At 41.9% G+C, this 20,586-nt stretch overlaps 1 protein-coding gene across 7 annotated transcripts in view; it reads left to right on the forward strand.

The window, feature by feature from the left end:
- The window catches only part of NCOA2 (nuclear receptor coactivator 2), a 291,581-nt gene that overhangs the window by 64,616 nt on the left and 206,379 nt on the right, over positions 1 to 20,586 (forward strand). The window contains exon 1 of one of the 7 annotated variants that reach the window (XM_062188375.1): positions 17,691 to 17,711. The exons of the other annotated variants lie outside the window; for them this stretch is intronic. The gene's annotated coding sequence lies outside the window, so the exon portion shown is untranslated. Of the gene's footprint in view, positions 1 to 17,690; positions 17,712 to 20,586 lie in introns of those variants that run through there. 7 annotated transcript variants of the gene reach the window in all.

The following is a 20,586-nucleotide window of genomic DNA, read 5'->3' on the forward strand; positions in this document are numbered from 1 at the left end:
TTTCTCTCTCACCCTTCCTCTCTCCCCTCCTCTCCCATCTCCCTTTACCTTTCAAATAAATAACAAATATTAATGAGTTTATGTTACTGTTAGTCTGTTTGGAAGAGGTCCTGGTCCATGCCCTTTTTATATATATGAACCTGTCTCCATCAGCTTTTGGAAGGGACTCATCCCTCTCTCTCAGCTGCTCTGAAAGATAACTCTATTTTCCTTTGAGGTACCCATGTCTTCTTTCTTCACACAGTCACTCAAGAGTGACTTTTGAGTTATCTCACAGCAGTAGTTAGCTGCGCACTATATTCATAGTATCATTATTCACAGTGGCATAGAAGTGTAAATGACTCAGGTGTCCAGCATTCTGAGTGCATAAGTGAAAGGCAGTCTGTGCTCCTACATGTAATTGGATGTTATTTAGCCCTAGAAAGGAAGACAATTCTGACACATGTTAAATATGGATGAAGTGGTGCATATAAAACAGTGTGAGTGTACTTAGAAGTACTGAACTGTAGGCCCACGCCGCGGCTCAATAGGCTAATCCTCCACCTGTGGCGCTGGCACCCCAGGTTCTAGTCCCGGTTGGGGTGCCGGTTCTGTCCTGGTTGCCCCTCTTCCAGGCCAGCTCTCTGCTGTGGCCAGGGAGTGCAGTGGAGGATGGCCCAAGTGCTTGGGCCCTGCACCTGCATGGGAGACCAGGAGAAGCATCTGGCTCCTGGCTTCGGATCAGCGCGGTGCGCTGACCGCAGCGTGCCGGCTGCAGCGGCCATTGGAGGGTGAACCAACGGCAAAGGAAGACCTTTCTCTCTGTCTCTCTCTCTCTCACTGTCCACTCTGCCTGTCAAAAAAAAAAAAAAAAAAAGAAAAGAAAAGAAGAAAAAAAAAGTACTGAATTGCACATGTAAAAATGAAATGGCGAATTTTGTTACATGTATTTTACCACAGTTTTAAAAAGCACCCCCTTAAAACTGGATCCAAAAATCTGTCCAGCTGTTGTTGTGTATTGTTTTAATCTACAAACAGACGCTCATTGACGACAGCTTGTTCTGCCGTGGTTGAGAACAACCAGCTCAGCTCTGCTCTCCGGGTAACTGACATCACGAGTGTGTTGTATCAGTTCATAAAAAGCTCGTTGTAGAATTTGGAGATGGGGAAAGCAAGTCGTGGAGGGGCAGTGTGAGCAGAGTTTGGGTGGGAGTAGCAGCAGGATTTGGTGGGATGTGCCCTGGGTGACTGAGACATGTACATGGAGATAATTGATCTATCACACTGGCCAGGGCGAGTCTTTCTTTGGTGGCTTCTACCAAGGACCTACCCGAATGCCATTTATTGTGACTTGTTATGACTGGCATTTGAAGGCAAGCACTGTGCTGTGAGTTATTAGGGTTGATGTAAAGACCAGCTTAGAACCCTCTACTCTGAACAGTTGATCTAATAGGCAAGATAAGCTATATGGACCACTGTTAAGATACAGTCTGATAAGCAGCACTAAGGCTATTTTTGTCATCAGAAATGAGATCACAGAAGGTTTCTGAAGAAATGGAAGCAGAACTTTGAAAGATGGAAGGGTTGGTAATTGGTTGAAGTAATGGAGATGTAGATTCAGGGTGAACACGTGGCACGAAGAGATGCGGGGAAGCTGGGCCCGGAAGTTTTTAGGTGTGGGAGTGAAAGAGGTCAAGTTGACGTATGTTGCCCCAGGAAGCAGAAAGGTTGACTTGGTCTAATTTGTAATCAATTATTGGTTCTTTGGTGTCTACCCAAAGTAGGAAATTTACCTCAGATAAATGAATAAAAAGGATTCAAATTGGGCCTTCCAAGCGAAGCACAGGTATTAAGGATTGATTCAGTTCACATTCTAGAACCACTGGAAGAGTTTCTGAGCAGAGTTTGACATGAGAAAAGCTGCTCTAAATATCAGGTGGCTGTGTGTAGAACGAATCGTATAGATGAGACAGACTAGTTAGTTAAAGGGTAATTGAAAGGTGCTGAGGCCGGGAGTAGAGTAGTAGCAGCTGAAACAAAACAGATGGACCTGAGGTAGAGGAAATGGTGAAAAGAGGAAGGAGGGAATTAACAATTAAGAAGCATATTTTCTGTGCAAAACATTTATTGCCTGAAGTGTGTGTAGCTGGTCAGTATTATCCATTTTTTTTTTTTTTTTTTTTTTTTAATTTTTGACAGGCAGAGTGGACAGTGAGAGAGAGAGACAGAGAGAAAGGTCTTCCTTTTGCCGTTGGTTCACCCTCCAATGGCCGCCGCGGTAGCGCGCTGCGGCCAGCGCACCGCGCTGATCCGATGGCAGGAGCCAGGTGTTTATCCTGGTCTCCCATGGGGTGCAGGGCCCAAGGGCTTGGGCCATCCTCCACTGCACTCCCTGGCCACAGCAGAGAGCTGGCCTGGAAGAGGGGCAACCGGGACAGGATCGGTGCCCTGACCGGGACTAGAACCCGGTGTGCCGGCGCCGCAAGGCGGAGGATTAGCCTAGTGAGCCACGGCGCCGGCCAGTATTATCCATTTTTAGAAGACACAAAATGCCAGTGCCATGGCTCACTTGGCTAATCCTCTGCCTGTGGCGCCGGCACCCTGGGTTCTAGTCCCGGTTGGGGCGCTGGATTCTATCCCGGTTGCTCCTCTTCCAGTCCAGCTCTCTGCTGTGGCCCTGGAGGGCAGTGGAGGATGACCCAAGTCCTTGGGCCCTGCACCCACATGGGAGACTGGCTCTGGATCGGTGTAGCGGCCATTAGGGGAGTGAACCAATAGAAGGAAGACCTTTCTGTCTCTCTCTCACTGTCTATAACTCTCTCTTTGTCTCTCTCTCTCTGACTGTCTAACTCTGCCTGGCCAAAAAAAAAAAAAAAAAAAAAAAAGAGGAAGACACAAAATACCATACAGCTCAGGCAAGGGGCACGTTGTTGTGAAATGATTGGGTAAAGAATCTTGGCTAGAGCAAGCTGAAGTTGGGGGAGGGGGTCCTGGGTGGCCTTTAGGACGGCTGGATTGACAGGTGTAGGTCACCATCAGTGTGCACTGGCTTTGCTGTCTGTATTCATAGTTGCACGTAGGCCAGTGATTTTCAAGCTTCCGTGTTTCAGAACCCTGGTAAAATGCAAACCCTCTAAAATCTTGAAAGTTGGTGTAGGAAGTTTGTGTTTTGCTACTGATGGATATTGGTATTGCCTGAAAGACAGTCTGCCCGAGCAGGTTATTCATGGTGGTGTTGGGAGAGGGCAGTGCTTGCTGTTACTGAGCAAGAGGTTTAATCTCTCATGCCCGGGGCCCAGGGCTGCCTGGCACTGGCAGAGTTCAGGGAAATATCTCTTCTCCCAATTGCATTGCAGAGCTGAAAGGACCTGGGACTGATGCAGCCCTGGGTGAGTGGACAGCACCAGTCCCCTGAGGCTGGTGTGAGAGTGAACATTTCTGATTATTCTGCACTTGCAGCAATTTAAATTTCAGTTAATTCATTCAAGTCTGCCAATAAAAAAACTCTAGGCTTTGATATGTTTTTCAGGCAGCTGAAAAAGACCAGTCTAGCCAGCTCTTTGATAAATGCAGCAACCAAATATTAGGTGGCAGGAAGATTGGGGGAAAAGAGAATGAAATCTGGAGTATGAAATCTTAGGTTTGGTTCCTCACTTTGCCACTAGCAAGAAGACCCTGTGCTAGTTATTTAAACTCGGTTTTCCCTGTTGCTTTGTAAAATGAAAGTGATCACATTTACCCCTCAGGCCTGCTGTGGTCACCTGAGGTAAGGACTGCAGAATAGGCACTTTGTGATGTGAGTAGGAAGGTTTATTCCTTGTCCCATCTCCACTGTGTGAGGTGTTGAGCAACCACAGCCCAGCTTTTGTAAAGCACGGACTTCTCTGAACTATGGACTCCTGGAGTTTGATCTGCAAAGATTAAATAGACTTAGTGCGGTCAGAGCAAGAAGGCAAGAGTTGGTCATTATTTAAAATAGGGAAAAAATTAATTTGATGTAAGCATCGGAATTTGCTGTTAAAATCTGTTTAAATTGTAGTAATCTTATACACACTCATATATATCATAAAGTATCTTTAAAAAAGAAAAAGCCCCACCTCCAAAAAACCAATAACAAAACTTATGACTAAACTTAGCAAAGGGGATTTTGGCAGACTTTTCTATCAGCTTCCACAGAAAGACCTCTTTATCTTTTTAGAGTTAGGAATAGTTGGGAAAAGGGTTTAGTCAGACCAGCTTTCTTGAAATGTACACAGAAACATAATCGTACTGTAATACATAGTAGTGTTGTGGAAATATTCAAGTGTAGGTGGTTTTCTTTTAATTAAGCACAGTTTTAAAACTTGATTACAGATGTAGCCATTTTAATTCAAAGAGGGCTAATCTTGGCACAAATATTCTCAGTTCAAACACAATTTTAGTTGTTTTTTAACTGAAAAAGTGGACTTGCCCTTAAAAAAAATTCCTAGAAATTTAAAAAAATTTGGAGTGCATATTTAGTTTGACCCGCTTTAGCTATAGGCAAGTCAGCCCCTTCTAACTCCAGTTATTGTTTACTGAGTATTTGTGTTTGTAGTAAAATAGTTCCTTTGCAGATCTTAAGATGGCTTCTATCATCACACAGTGACTACTTTTCATAAATATTGCCTTTGAAACCTTAATAAAGAAATCCATGTAACATGAATGTAAGAGAGAATCTTGTTGACCTTAAGAGAATTTTGCATTCTAACATTTTCAGTGCCGATATTCAAGTCATTGTGTAAGTCAGTCATGGCTTAATTGTTTCAAACTGTAGTTTGTGTGCGAAAACGTATTTAGTTAGACTGCATTGGCTGCGACTGACTGTAACAGCTTCATGATTTTATTTTGTTCACAATATATTTGATTGCTGCTTCACTGAATATGAGATTTTGCTTTAGAGAATTTAAATGTAAGCACTTAAAGATAAAGCTTAAATGAAAATTAAAGCTTAGCTTAAAATGAACTTGGCTAAAAGTCTGACTTTTATTTTGATTTCTCTGGTAGTATGCAGTTTGCTCAAAAAAAGTGGATTAAAAAATAACATCAAAATGTTATACTTCTAGAAAGTTTGATACAAAGTGATATGTAGCATGCATTTCTTCCTCTCCCTCTTCCTTTCTTTTAAAAAAAGACATTTATTTGAAAGGCAGAGCCTCAGACAGAGAGTGAGAAACAGAGACAGATCTTCCATCCACTAATTCACTCTGCAAATACCCACAGTAGCCAGGACAGCACCAGGCTAAAGCTAGGAGCTGGGAATTGCATCTAGGTCTCCCTTGGGGACGACAGGAATTTGGGCCATCTTCTGCTGCCTCCTAGGCGAATTTACAGGAAGCTTGATTGGAAGCCAGGAGTAGTTGAGACTCAATCCTGGGCACTCCAGTATGAAATATGGGTACCCCAAGTGGTTTAATCCATGGTGCCACAGTGCAATTTTAGACACCAACTTTTAACTTACGGTAGGAATATTTCAGTTACTGTTAATTATTAATTCTTAGTGAACTGAAGAGAATTGTAAGAAAGGAAAACATCTCTGAATAATTCATACAGTTGTCATTTTTCAAATTAGCTTAAAAATTTTAGGAGCATTTTGTGTTTGAGCAAACTAGATTTTGAATTCAGAGACCCATATAACTGTAGTAAAAATTCAGAGACTCAAATGACCCTTTGTGATGGACTTTATGTGCTCTGTTGTGTTAGATTTATTTTAAATTCTTTTACTTTTAGTATTCACCTAATACTACAGTAAAAGTTAGATTCTAATTTTTGTTTTGTTTTAGTAAAAAAGCTTTATGCTGTTGTTTCTATATGCAGAACTGACTAATAGATAATTTTGCTTTTGACCATTATTTTGAGAGAATTCCAGAACATGGTATGTGAAAAATAGAAATATATTTGCAAAATTTTGTTTTTTATAATGAAATGCTGTGCTATGTGAACATTTTAGCTACTAAGCACCCATCCATTTTTGTTAGAACTATTTTCTAGACTGAGTAATCCTAAATCAATGTGAGTATGAGACTTCAAAACAAATTAGCTTGTGAAAGTTTTTTGTTTAGGAGAGAAAAGTTACTATGTGAATTTCTTTTCTGTTTGCTTTGCGTCCCTACCTCTTCCATATGACTGATGTCAACCAACTCTTGGGTGTTAGAAACACTTTGATGTAACCACTTCAACTGGAAATCCTTTTAATTGTAGTACACACATTGGTACTTTTTAAGGTTACAGTTTGTCCTTTTGTTGTGACGCAGTAAATATGCACATGAATTTTTGTTGAGTTGTCTTCAGCATATTGCTTTAATGTTACGACATTTGACTGCCAAATTCTAATTTCTTGAGCTCCTTTTTTTTCCTGTGGCTATTTTTTTTTTACTATGTGCATTCATAATCTTTTCATCATGTTCTTCGTTTGATGCAAATAAGAAACCAGGTAATGATAGCAATCACCACCACCATCACCACCACCGCCATTTATTGAGTGTTTTGTAATCTTAACATGAACTCCATGTGAAAGGCATTTATCCCCATCCAGAGGGAAAAAGTCAGGCTTAGGCAGGCTGAATAATGTACTACAGCTCAGGGAGTTAGTGAGGGTTAAGATGGAATGTGACTCAGGTGACTTTTCCTATATGCATTCATATCTATATGTCAATAAATCTGTACTTATCAATAAAGACATTTCCACTGGTACCCTAGGAAGTTCCCTCCCACACCCCTTTCCACTAGTGTCTCGCCACAAGATAACTGCTACTGTGATCTCTGTCACTACAGATGCAGGTGGGTCCCACTGTGTTAGTCAGCTTCTCAGTACTGTAATGAAATAGCTGGGGCAAGCTACGCACGAAGGAGAGATTGCTGAGCTCCCAGCATTGGATGCTCAAGGTCCAACTGGCATGCGAAGGCCCCCAGAGAGCACTCAGAGGAAGAATCACCCAGGGGGCAAGAGCAGAGCTTGGGTGGGCCCCAGCACAGGCTTTCTTTTTTTAAAAGATTTATTTATTTATTCGAAAGGCAGTTACAGAGAAGTAGAGGCAGAGGAGGCTGGCACCGCGGCTTACTAGGCTAATCCTCTGCCTGCGGCGCCGGCACCCTGGGTTCTAGTCCCGTTGGGGTGCCGGGTTCTGTCCCGATTGCTCCTCTTCCAGTCCAGCTCTCTGCTGTGGCCCAGGAAGGCAGTAGAGGATGGCCCAAGTGCTTGGGCCCTGCACCCTCATGGAAGACCAGGAGGAAGCACCTGTCTCCTGGCTTTGGATCGGCCCAGTGCGCTGGCTGTAGCGGCCATTAGGGGAGTGAACCAACGGAAGGAAGACCTTTCTCTCTGTTTCTCTCTCTCACGGTCTAACTCTGCCTGTCCAAAAAAAAAAAAAAGAAGAAGAAGAAGAAGAAGAAGTAAAGGCAGAGAGAGAGTGAGACAGGTCTTCCACCTGCTGGTTCACTCCCCAAATGGCCACAATGACCCGAGCTGGGCCGATCTGAAGCCAGGAGCCTGGAGCTACTTCCAGGTTTCCCACATAGATATGGCGGCCCAAGGACTTGGGCCATCTTCCACTGCTTTCCCAGGCCATAGCAGAGAGCTGGATCAGAAGTGGAGCAGCTGGGACCTGAGTCGGCATTGTTGGAACTGCAGGCAGCGGCTTTACCTCCTAGGTCACAGCAAGCATCATCCCTAGAGCAGGCTTTTATTAAACCCTCTGGGAAGAACTGAAGGAGACAGAAGAGAACTGCCTTCCAAGGCGTTGCCTAAGGACCTCTCGCTAGGCTCCATCTCCTAAAGCAGGGGTGCGGAATGCCAACCCCACTGGCCGTATCAGTCTCATGAAATCATTTGGTCTGGCCCTGCCAAGGCAACCGCAGGCTGGACTCAAAATTCAGTAAATCTAGAACAGGTTAATTTTTAAGTTGATAATTTTGTATGGGCTATGAATGATGTTACGGATATCCAAATGGCCCTTTGCAGAAAAAAGTTTTCCCACGGCTGTTAAAGGTTCTAATACCTCCCAGTAGTGCCACACTGAGGATCAAGGCTTTAACACCTGGGCCTTGGGACATTCAACATCCAAACCATATTACCTACGTATTAGTTTAACTATTTTTGAATTTTCAAAAGTTGAATCATATGGGATGTGTTCTTTTTATGTCAAGCCTCTTTAGCTCAGCATCTGTGTTGTAGTGTTAGTTTCTCTTTTTTGCTTTGCACTGTTACTTGGATATGCTAATTTTTTTTCTCATTTGAGAGACAGAGGCACACAGAAAGACACACACACATACACACACAGTGTGTGTGGCTCACTCCCTAAATGCCTGCAATAGCTAGGACGGGGCCAGGCTGAAGCCGGGAGCCAGGAACTCAATCCAGGTTTCCCATGTGGGTGGCAGTGATACAACTCTTTTGTTTCTTTGAATAGAGCCAGGGCTTGAACATAACCACTCTGATATGGGACTTGGGCTTCCCAACTGGAGTCCAAACTGTTTGTTTGGAAATTTAGTTATTAATTCTATTGATGGACTTTTGGGTCATTTCCAGATTAGGCTATTGTGGATAAAACTATAAATATTCTTGTACATGTTTTTGGTAGACATGAACCTTCACTTCTCTTAGATATATACCCCAAGCAAAATTACTAGATCTTGAGAATAATGTGTTTTGAGCTTGAATACGTATATCTGAGACTTCTGCATGTCTACATTCTGCATCCATGGATGTACCAACCATGCATGGAAAATTAATGAGAAAAAATTTACTTCCTTGAATACTAAGGGACAACTGTTCTATCAGGTCTTTAAGAGGCTAAACCAGTTTACACTCCTTCAGCGATGTGTTGGGAAGATTTATTTTATTTATTTATTTGAAAGGCAGAGTTAGGTAGGGAAGGGGAGAGGGCAGAGATTTTCTATGCTCTGGTTCACTCCCAAAAAGCCATAACAGCCAGGGAAGGGCCAGGCTAATGTCAGGAGCCAGGGGCTTTCTCTGTATCTCCCAAGTGTGTGCAGGGGCCCAAGGACTTGTACCATCCTTTGCTGCCTGCCCAGGCACATTAGCAGGGATCTGGATTGAAGAGGAGCAGCTGGGACTTGAACCTATACCTATATAGGTTGCTGCTGGCAGCTTAACCCACTGTGCCACAATGCCAATCCCTCTCTCTCTCTCTCTCTCTTTCTTTTTTTTTTTTTAATTATCCTAGTAGAATATCTAATTTGATGTCAGGGAATTGGAAATTAAATTACGTTTTAAAATGAGAAATGTTTAATGTGAAAAGCCTATACTTATTTCTGTGTAGACTTTAATAGGTGTATACGTGATCTTGAACATTGATGAAGTTTGTTTCTGCTATTTTCTGTTATTATAAGCAAGCCTTGATTGCTTGTTTAATCCCTGATATTAACATATTTCTTCCATAGAAGGAACAAGCTCACTATTCTAGAACTACTTGTTTAGAATTTTAGTTAATGAAATGCATTTAAGAGGATAAAGATCTCTATTCAGAGAATCATTTATAAATGCTATCCATCTACAAGAGACTTGGGGAGGACAAGAAAAATTTTCTCTGGAAATGTCACAGGAAGTATAGCAGCATAAAAATTTTGCTGTAGAACTCAGTTGAGATCTTTGTAAGTGAAAATCAAGAATTTTTTTAAATCAAAATATAGAAGTTACATATAATCCTCAGAGCTTTGTCTAGAATTTTATTCATTAGCTGGTTTATATAATCTCACAAGCAGTTACTGCTAAAAATTACTTGCATTGATAATTCTTGTTTTCCCTGGTCCCGTGCAAGTTACGCATGTGTGACTTTTCTGTATGTGTCTCCTGTATGATGACGAGTCTCATCTGAAACTGATGTATAATGGTGTTAAGTTGTGTAACTTGCCATACCAGTTTCACAGTGTTTTTGTTTTGCTCAAAGTAGATGAAAGGTTTATTTAAGTGTGGCTACACTGGTACTGCATTCCTGGTGATCTTGGTAGGTTAATGACAATCTTTGTCATAGAAATCAGGAAATGTGGGTTGAGTCTCTGAGATGCATGTAGCCGGTTCATTAAAATGCTGCTTCCCGAAGGACTGGGGATTGCTGGAAGTCTCTGGTGGGTAATGCAGCTTAAAACTTGGAGGTTGGTTGGTTTCTATGTATCTAGCTGTCTGTCTAGTGTATCTGTCTATCATCTGTGTAGTTGTATCTTTATTCTGTCTTTTAAACTCTGTTCCTACACCTGTGCTTAGTCAAATGCTCCACTGTGTGATTGCTTGCTCTAGTAAGGCTAAAAATCATGTTAGAAATCCAGGTAAATTTCTTTCCGTGTTTCCATTCTTAAATTTTGTTTTAATTGAAACGTTTTGCCCATTTGTGAAGTCATGTTGTGAGGTTGTACTTTTCCTTTGTCTCTTTGGTTGGCTTTTAACTGAATTAACTTTATCAGTTAGTGTTGTGATTTTATGCCCCCATTTTTTAATTATAGAGGTTGGGTTGTAAATTGTTTAAAATAAATGTTTTTGAAATACAGTCAGTTCAAGCACAGCAGTTTTGGTACTTAGCAAGCTTTATGATATTTTTTGAACAATATTTATTTAAATTGATTATTATGGATTTTGTGAATAATGTCAAGCTTTCTCATAGATGTCTAAAATGCATGTTCACATTTATTAGGAATCTTGTTCTGTTGAGTGCTTTGTTACCAGCATACTAAATTTGAATATTTCAGATTCCTTAAATGATATTACTATTCACAATGCAAATGAGTACAAGGCAGGATTGTTGCCCATTTGAATTGAAGGTTGTTCCTTTGACTGTTCATATATGCCTGTGATGTAAGGAAAGAGATGACACCAGCAAGAGTTATTAATCTTCTTGAGCAAACTTCTGGATATATGTAATCTTGTAATAGAAATGACAAACTTTGAAGTAAGATGAAGCTAGCTTAAGCAAAGGCAGTGAAGTGGGCTAGCTGATGGAGGACTGTCGGGACGGGCATGAGTGCAATACTGATCGTCCAATCCAAGTGCCATCTCTAGGGAAACCCAGTAAATACATTGTTTATTAGAACCTCAGCAGTGATAGTCAACGGCTTGTATTTCTTTAAGGTTGTTTCTTTCTTTTGTAAGTTAGTGTTGAGGGACTGTTACCAATACACTTACTTTAAAGTCTAAGACCAGTGAAAGCCAAGTCTCACCATCCCTGTTCTACCTTTTATGTACCTGGGTAGTCTGGAGGGTTGGGAAGAGAGCTAAGAGTTACCAATGTGTTTAGGAGTGAATCTGCATAATGGATGAGGCACTGCAGTAGCTTTTTTAAATCTTCAGCATTGGATCTATGGAGGCTACGACCAGTCTTCGTGATCCGTCGTCTGTAAGTAATACAAGAAATTCAAATTCCCTAACAGTTTTTCTCACGTGACGTTTCCTTGTTACATATTTTACAAAAGACATGTCTTCCACATTATTTTAAGTTCTTTGTATAATTCTGGGATCACAGCTGGCTGTGTGTTTGTGTGGGTGGAAAGCAGAAAGGCCAGTTTTCCAGGGCTTTATTTGCATGAATTGTGATGCTCTCACTATTTCGAATTAACAGCAGTGAAATGGTTGTATCATTTCACATGTATGTGGGGGAACTTAAATAAGAGGACTTCATGTACTTTCCTATGTATTCACAGACTGATGGATCTGTGGGTAGGAATTGATTACTGAGGGTAGGAACACATGTGCTTTATACCTACACACACACACACTCAGAGTTTGTATTGTAAGTACTAGTCCACTTTGAAAATTGTACTACATTTAAATCTATTATGGGTGCTGGGAGGAATTGAGAGGAGTATCATTAAGAACTCTAGGAGTTTCGGTGGAAGTCTCTTCAAGCTTAACACAGTGTTTGGCTTGTCTTGCCGGTTGTGTGGAGACGAGGAGTAGTACAGGGTAGTACAGGCTGGTTTCCTGGTGGCTCCATTTAAGCTGTGTCTGCTACCAGAATGGTAGGTGTGTCCCAGGGAGAGCAGTCAGCAGCTTATGGTTTTGGTGGTAATGACCTCCACTTATGATGAGGTAGAGGTGACGAAGCTTTGGCCAGAAAGACCAGAATGCCAGGTGAGGTTTGTGGCCATCCATGACAATGATTCTGGGGGAAGCTAAGTTCTATTATAGCCTCTATAAATAGACTAGATTCTTAAACAAAAAGTAGAAAGGAGAACTTTAGTTAAGGTACCTTTTTTTAAATTAGTAAAATGGATAAATGGGTGAGAGACTGTCCTTTGTTAATTAAGCTGTTAAATGAACATTTTCAAGAACTACACATTGGTGTAATTTAATATTAGTTTTCTTTTTTTTTAAGATTTATTTATTTGAAAGACAGAGTTACAGAGAGAGGTAGAGACAGAGAGAGAGGTCTTCCATCGGCTAGTTCACTCCCCAGATGGCTGCAACAGCCGGAGCTGCGCTGATCTGAAGCCAGGAGCCAGGAGCTTCTTCCATGTCTCCCATGTGGGTGCAGGGACCCAAGGACTTGGGCCATATTCTACTGCTTTCCCAGGCCATAGCAGAGAGCTGGATTGGAAGAGGAGCAGCCAGGACTAGAACCGGTGCCCATATGGGATGCCGGCGCTTCAGGCCAGGGTGTTAACCCGCTGCACTACAGTATTACCCTAGTATTACTTTTCTAAAAAGTCACTTTGGCTTTATGTATCAGAAGGCTTGCAAAAGTTACTTCATGGGGGTGGTAGAGAACATTTCCCCTCTGTTTTATGCTTTTCTCTATTTTCCACAATGAACTTTTATTTGTTTTATAATTTTAAAAAGGAAAATTTTAAAAGATCAAGAGTGAAAGATAACTTCATTAAAGAGAGAAGGGTAGGACTGAGTTCATTTGAAAGAGCTACTACAGACATGAGGCCAAGGTTGGAAACAGAAGATCTAATATTTCTGGAGCAAGTTCCAGGGACAGCAAAACCTTCCTGGAATAGATGAGAAAGGGTATGCATTTTCTTCTGAAGGTTGTTGATCTGTAGAGTATATCCTGCATGGGCAAGAATATTAGTACAGCTTTTCTCTACTTGCACCTTCTGGTACTTGGTACTTGATGAATTCATAGGGAATGAGTGAATGAATGAATGAAAGAAAGTTTGCATTACATTTTGTATACAAAATGACAAGAGTAAACCTCATTGTATCCTTTTGGAAGTAGCATTATTGACAAGGTAGAGAAAACAGACATTTGAGGTAGAATAATCAATTATTGGCTTACATATTTTATTTTGTCCCAAGAATGTGTATGCGAAGCATATGCAAATAAACTTTGAAAAGTGGACTCCTTTATTATTTGAGACAGATTTGGAAAGGGAGAGAAAAACCAGTAACAGAGCTAGTTAGGGTGGTGGGTGGAACTAGCCACAGGTGCGGCAAGGGGCTGGGGCTAGGAACAAAGACCCCAGACTGTTGAGAGAATCAAGTTCATCTCTACTGAGGATCAGGATGACCCTAGAAATGCTGTACTAATCTGCCATATAACATTGAATATTGTGTATACATGTACATATTCCTGAATTTTTAGACCCTCTTGAGGGGGATCCATTTTATTTTATTACATTTATGTTTCCTAAAAAAACCTGGAAATTATTTTAATAGGCTTGTATCAAGTGGTAGGAATATTAGTTTGGTAGACATTTATCAGGTGAAACAATTAATAACCATACACCCAGCAATCTAATTTACCTGTTGTTTGTAGAAACTTGGTTGTGGTAATAAATTATGTATCCCCAGGCAGTGAGTCCCACCCCCAACTCCCCAGGTTGAATAGTTAGCGAAGAACGTAATATAGCACATCATCTTTTTTTTTTTCTTTTTGTCTGTTAAAAAAAATTTACTTGAAATACAGAGAGACAGAGATCGTCCAAATGTAGGCTCATGCCCCAGGTACCTGCAAAAACTGGGACTAGGCCAGACCAAAGCCAGGAGTGGGAACACAATCCGGTTCTTCCATGTGGGTGGCAATGGCTTAATTACTTGAGCCATCACCTCCCAGCTCCCAGGATGCACCAAGAAGCTGGAATTGGGAGCAAAGCTGAGACCTGAATGCAAATAATAGTCATTATTTTTTAGTGTATTACTGTTAACATTAGTAACTTTTGAAGTTTGCTAATTATTCTTAACCCAGATAATTTTGCTCTTCACTGTGAAAATTACTTCTGTCTTGATGTGCTTTCTTACTGTTGTTATATTCAACATCCAAATTGTAATATATATTTATAACTGCCTGTCTTGTATCAGTCATCTATTATATTTTCTCCCATTTTTTAAAACAGCAAAACCTACTGACTCAGAGAAGCTTTTCTGATGGACATCATTTGTCCACCAACCATCCTGCATATCCATCTTGAGTTAACCTTATGCTAAAAAACATTACATTTTCCCTCTGTGTTGTTTGTTTGTCCTCTTTAGCTGGTAAACTCTGAGGGTGGGGATTATGTCTGTTCATTGATGTGTGTGCCAAGTTTCCAGCACATAGCTGTATCCTCAGTGGACTCAATAAATACTCACTGACTGGCTGCTGAAAAATTTGATGCAGCCTCCCAAAGTGCTTAGCATAGTCTGAGTAGTTTATGTATTAGTTAAATCTGACTCAGTAATTGGCAGTCCTGGTGTTTCAAGTACTAAAGGAACATCTGCTTGCTTCTCACTAATGTCAAGAGAGCTCCTGATACAAGAGTCTTATGACACAGCCTAACTTGTGTATGACAAGATGTTGTCTTGTCCTGGTAGAACCCAGAAACCTAAAAATGACTTTAAAAGCACATTCTAGGAAATATTTCTGAAGGTCCTGAGTATTTCGCTTTTCTGGCTGTTTGCTTTCTGCTGCTTCCACAAGGATTACAATAATTGCTGTCAATACCTACCACCTACTACAGACTAGACCCTTCCTCAGGAACTCTGTGTATGTGAATTTCTTATTTATTCTCTTAAAAACTCACATGGGATTTATTAAAACCATTTTACAAATGAAGGAACTCAGACCAAAGGAAGTTAACTTGCCCAGGGTCACACATACAGTAAATAGCAGAAGTCAGTATTTGAGCTGTAGCTTGTTGGGTTCCAGGGCTCCAGTGAATCTCACCTCCTAATAACCTGTTTCTTAGGGAGGAGGAGAACTGGAGAAAGAACCATGCTGAGTTCCGGATGTTGATGTTAGCTGTTAGCAGCAGTAGATATTCCTATTACTCTTAACAGTATTGCTTGTAATCATATAATAATTGATGTCTTTCTGAAATTGAAAAGTACAGTTTGCTGTTTTTGGAGTGAATACTGCTTTCTAAGAGAAAAAGTTTATATTATTTATCTATGCCACATGTGTTACATTATCATTATTGTTTGTCTTTAATATCAGTAAATCCTTAGGAATGAACTCATATTAATGGTTTTTATTATTATTTATTTGAGAGTTAGAGTTACAGAGAGAGCAAGAGAGAGGTCTTCCATCTGCTGGTTCACTCCAGAGCTGGGCCCATCTCAAGCTGGGAGCCGGGAGCTTCTTCCAGGTCTCCCATGCAGGTGCAGGGGCCCAAGCGCTTGGGCTGTCTTCTACTGCTTTCCCAGGCCATAGCAGAGAGCTGGATTGGAAGAGGAGCATCTGGGACTAGAATTGGCACCCATATGGGATGCCAGCACCTCAGGTGGAAGATTAACCCACTGTCCACACACCAGCCCCATTTTAATAATCTTGACTTAGACCTAAAGGCTTAATGGCTTTGTTGAAGGAAGCAGTTTTCAGTGGGAAACATGCGGGGAAAAAAAAAAAAAAATTGAGCTATAGACTTTCAGTGTACCTAGATTTAATGGCAAGCATGATATTTTTCTCAGGGCTGTATTTAGGTGATATGAAGAAATCAATAAGTTACTAAAAGTTTATAGATAATCTTACTCATTTGGTCCATTTGGAAGAAAAGAGTTGTATTTTATAACTTAGGAAAGCACTATCTAGGAATCAGATAGATGAAGTAGATGCGGCAGTAGCCAACCTCCTACCATGAGGGAAAGCCTACTGTTTTGTGCCCGGCCTGGTGGAGTGTGTTTTGCTTGGAATGCTTCCTCTGTGAGAAAGCAAGCTGAGGTCTCACTGCCCGTGCATCACGTCCCCACTCGGCTCTCCTTTGCATGAGTACATCCTTTTTCCTTTCCAAATTACTATAAATTAGTGATTTATAATTGTATATACTTGGGGGGCATAAAGCAATGTTATGATTTATAAATATAATTTGGATTAAATCAAACTAATAACATAGCCATCACCTCAAGCATTCATTTTCTGTGATGAGAACATTTACTCTTAGCTATTTTGAAACACACAGTATACTGTCATTAACTATGTGTGATAGGTTTTCAAAAGAGCCTCCTCCCCCCAATCCTATTCCTCCTGAGACTTGGTACTGTTTGAGCATCATCTCCCAGTTCCCCCTACCCCACCCCCAGCAGCAGCTGTATCCACTGTTCACTCTCGGCCTCTGTGAGTTTGATTGTTTTATATTCCCCATGAAAGTGAGAATGTGAGATATTTGTTGTCCTGTGCCTGGCATATTTCACTTGGCGTAATGTTCTCCAGTTCCATCTGTGTTGTCCCAGTGACAGAATTTCTTCTTGGTAAAGGCTGAGTAGTATTCATATACATCCATGCTTCTATGCCACATGGCCTATGCACTCATCTGTTGATGGACTGTTGGGTTGAGTTGTGAACTTGGCTATTGTGAGCAGTCCTGCAGTGACCGTGGGTGTGCAGACATCACTTTAGCAGACTGACTTCAAATCTTTAGAGTAAATCCCCAGAAGTGGGATTACTGGATCTGGCTGAGCAATTTCTTGAGTGATCTGGAAACAAAACCATGGTGCTGCCTTAGAGAATGCAATGGGGATTGAAATGAAGTGTTTGGGATTTGTGTAGGAAGGTGTCTGGCTTCTTTGAGTTGATCAAGGTAGTTTCATGGGGAACACTCCCAGGGCTTGGTAAAAACTTGGTGCCTTTAAAATAGCCTATTAAACTGCCTTGAGCCCTTGTAAACCACATTGCGACTCAAAATCTAACAAAACTTTCTTCTCAACCATATGGTGCTTTGAGTTGGAGAGGAACCTAGACCCTGAGTGCTCACATAAACGTAGTTACCGAGAGCTGGTTTGACTCTGGATCGTCTGTGCAGATAGTAGGTGGTGCTGCATTCTCTCGACATGAGATGCCACGTGAATGACGCTCTCTGGGAAGCACGTCCTGCAATACCTCGGAGGTTTCCTTGTTAATGAAAGAGACCCACCTCCAGAGCAGTATTTCCTGAGGATTTTCCTCTAAGAGTTACCTTCTTGGGTGCTATTAGCTTGGTTTCTGTGAGTCGGAGTATCATTCTCCTGAAGAGCATTGTGCCATCTGAACCAGGTGAGGGCTCAGGGCAATCCTGAGCCCAACTGCTTTCTTTTGCTGTGTCTGTTCCTATCTAGTCCACCTGCTGTGTGGCCTCTTGGAAGGCACTGGGCTTTGGGTGAGCGTTGTGACAAGAATGTGGTTTTGCTCTGTTAGTGTTGCACAATTGCTTCTTACGTAGACACTCGTCCGGTCCCCCTGCCTCCTGTCGTCTGGTATTGGATTATTTTTCTTGTGGTTTTGGTTTGTGGGTGTGTCTCCATGGCTTTCTTTTCCCTTTATTTGTTTCCCTTCCTTCACAAAGACAGCGAGATCGGGAATGAGTACCAGGTATTTCTGTGTTTGTTTACATTGTCAATTTATACAGGCAATTTCTTTTTACTCTGATAGAAGCCCGAGATAGTGCAAATGTTTGAGATTGTTAATTTCAACTAAGTTTCCCATTGATTCTTTTATTCTTTTGATATCAAGTATAGCTATTAATAACGCAACTATAATTTAGAAGGTGTGGGCATTAGAAAAATTACCCCAATGGCACCGCCTTTACACAACCACTTAGTGTTTAGTATGTTTTCTTTTCAGAGTGTAAGCAGTTGTTCTGTTTGTTTTTTAAGTGCTCTTACTGGGAATGAAATTCAAAGCCTGGAGTTTTACTTCATTTGTCTTCATTCTTTCTTTTCCTTAAAAGTGTTGAATGCCTGAAGAGATAACCAAAAGGAAAGAGGAAGAAATCAAAGAAGGGCTTGTGTATTACTAACCTGCTAGGTGATCTGTCCTTTATAATCAGTGCCAGATGCCTCGACTGGTTCCTGGAAGACATGGTCAGGAAGTGATGATGACACGTGATGCACTGCCCTCCACAGTGCTGCAAAACTGCTGTCCCTGTACAAGCCCACTGGACCCTCCAGTTTTCCATGAGCGTATCAGAGATTGAGGACAGTGAAACTAATGAAAAGGCTCAGATATGTCGGAATGAGTGGTGTCAGTGTTGACCCTTGCCGTCCTCATGTTAGGTAAAATGATACACTGAAGGAGATGGTCTCTAGAAATTGGTTACACACCACACCTCCATTCCTGATATTATCTATAACAGGATACCTCAGTGGGAAATGGTTGAAGTCTCAGGTCATTCGCCAACTGAGACAGGCAGTAGTCTTCTTGACACATATAATAATGCAATTTTGGCCGGCGCCGCGGCTCACTAGGCTAATCCTCCGCCTTGCGGCGCCGGCACACCGGGTTCTAGTCCCGGTCGGGGCGCCGGATTCTGTCCCGGTTGCCCCTCTTCCAGGCCAGCTCTCTGCTGTGGCCAGGGAGTGCAGTGGAGGATGGCCCAAGTGCTTGGGCCCTGCACCCCATGGGAGACCAGGATAAGCACCTGGCTCCTGCCATCGGATCAGCGCGATGCGCAGGTCGCAGCGCGCCTACCGCGGCGGCCATTGGAGGGTGAACCAACGGCAAAGGAAGACCTTTCTCTCTGTCTCTCTCTCTCACTATCCACTCTGCCTGTCAAAAAAAAAAAAATAATAATAATGCAATTTTAATTTTCTTAAAAGCCTAACTATCAGTGGAAAATAGTTCCAGAATGCCTAATAACCACCTTTTGCATTAAACTTCTTTATTTTAAAAAAAAAAAAAAAAAGCCGACGCCGCAGCTCACTAGGCTAATCCTCCGCCTTGCGGCGCCAGCACACCGGGTTCTAGTCCCGGTCGGGGCACCGATCCTGTCCCGGTTGCCCCTCTTCCAGGCCAGCTCTCTGCTGTGGCCCGGGAAGGCAATGGAGGATGGCCCAAGTGCTTGGGCCCTGCACCCCATAGGAGACCAGGAGAAGCACCTGGCTCCTGTCATCGGATCGGCGCGGTGTGCCGGCCGCAGCACACCTACTGCGGCGGCCATTGGAGGGTGAACCAACGGCAAAGGAAGACCTTTCTCTCTGTCTCTCTCTCACTGTCCACTCTGCCTGTCAAAAATTAAAAAAAAAAAAAAAAGATTTATTTATTTCAAAGGCAGAGCCAGGATTGGGCCAAGCTGAAGCCTGGAGCTAGGAACTCCATCCAGGTCTCCCACATGAGTGGCAGAGACCCAATCATCAGCTTCCTCCCCGGGATTCGTTAGCAGGGAGTTGGATCAGAAGCAGAGTTGCCGTAACTCAAACCTTCACCACTCCCTTGCAGGATGTGGACATCCCAAGCACCTGCTTAACCTATGGCGCCAGAGTGCCCACCTGGAAATGCTCTTTAAATATGACATAGTCCAGCAGCGTTCATTTCCTAAATGTAATTTAAAGAATAAGGCCGGGGGCTGGGCGCTCTCTCTCTCTCTCTCTCTCTCTCTCTCTCTCTCCCTTCCTCCCTCCCTCCCTCCCTTCCTCCCTCCCTTCCTCCCTCCCTCCCTCCCTCCTTCTTCCTCTTCCTCTTTCTCTCTTTGTTGTTGTGCCTTTCAAGTAGATGAAAATAAAATTAAAAAAAAACAGTAAATGCAAGAACATTTCAAAATCTTCACAGCAATTTCCTTGAGATGAACTGAAGGTGAATACATGTTGCAAGGTTTTTGTTTTAGTTTAAGAATCTCCTTCAGCTACTTCTCATGGAGGCTTATTACATCATGACGTTTGGGTAGTTTCATCTTTTTAATGTGGACTTCCACAAAAATGCTGCTGGTTATTATTTTCTTAAGTGGATTTAGACTTGCATTATTCCTTAATCTAGTACTTGGAGTCTGAATTCATTTGGAGAGAGGTCACTTTATATAATTATACACCCTCGCTGGAAATAGGATAACTATAGGTTGGTGAAGCATGCTACACTTTGATACCTTTCCACGAGTTTTTTTGTGGTATTCTGTACTTTATTTTAAAATGCATCTTGTTCATGTGTTTGTGGACAAGGAGGTTACATTTGAAATTTCTTCTGTATCTAAGAACTGCAGTGGCCTGGTTAACAGAATTGCCTTCTAAATTCTAACGTGGTTATAATGGAAAGAAGGAAGTCCAGTAGAAAGAGGAGGAAGGAGAGGGAGGAGAGGGAGGAGAGGAAGGAAAGAGAGAGAGAGACTTGTGTAAACAATTAAGGATTAGGAAGTAACTAAAATATATAAAAATCTTTTAGCCACCAGTTGACTGCTTCTATTCCTAAAAACAATTCTGTTTGTGTATCTTTAAAAACAAATGTATAATTTTTTCTGCTGCAGTTCCTCCATTTTTAA

This window comes from Lepus europaeus, chromosome 4 (genome assembly GCF_033115175.1).
Source record: "Lepus europaeus isolate LE1 chromosome 4, mLepTim1.pri, whole genome shotgun sequence".
NCBI lineage: Eukaryota > Metazoa > Chordata > Mammalia > Lagomorpha > Leporidae > Lepus > Lepus europaeus.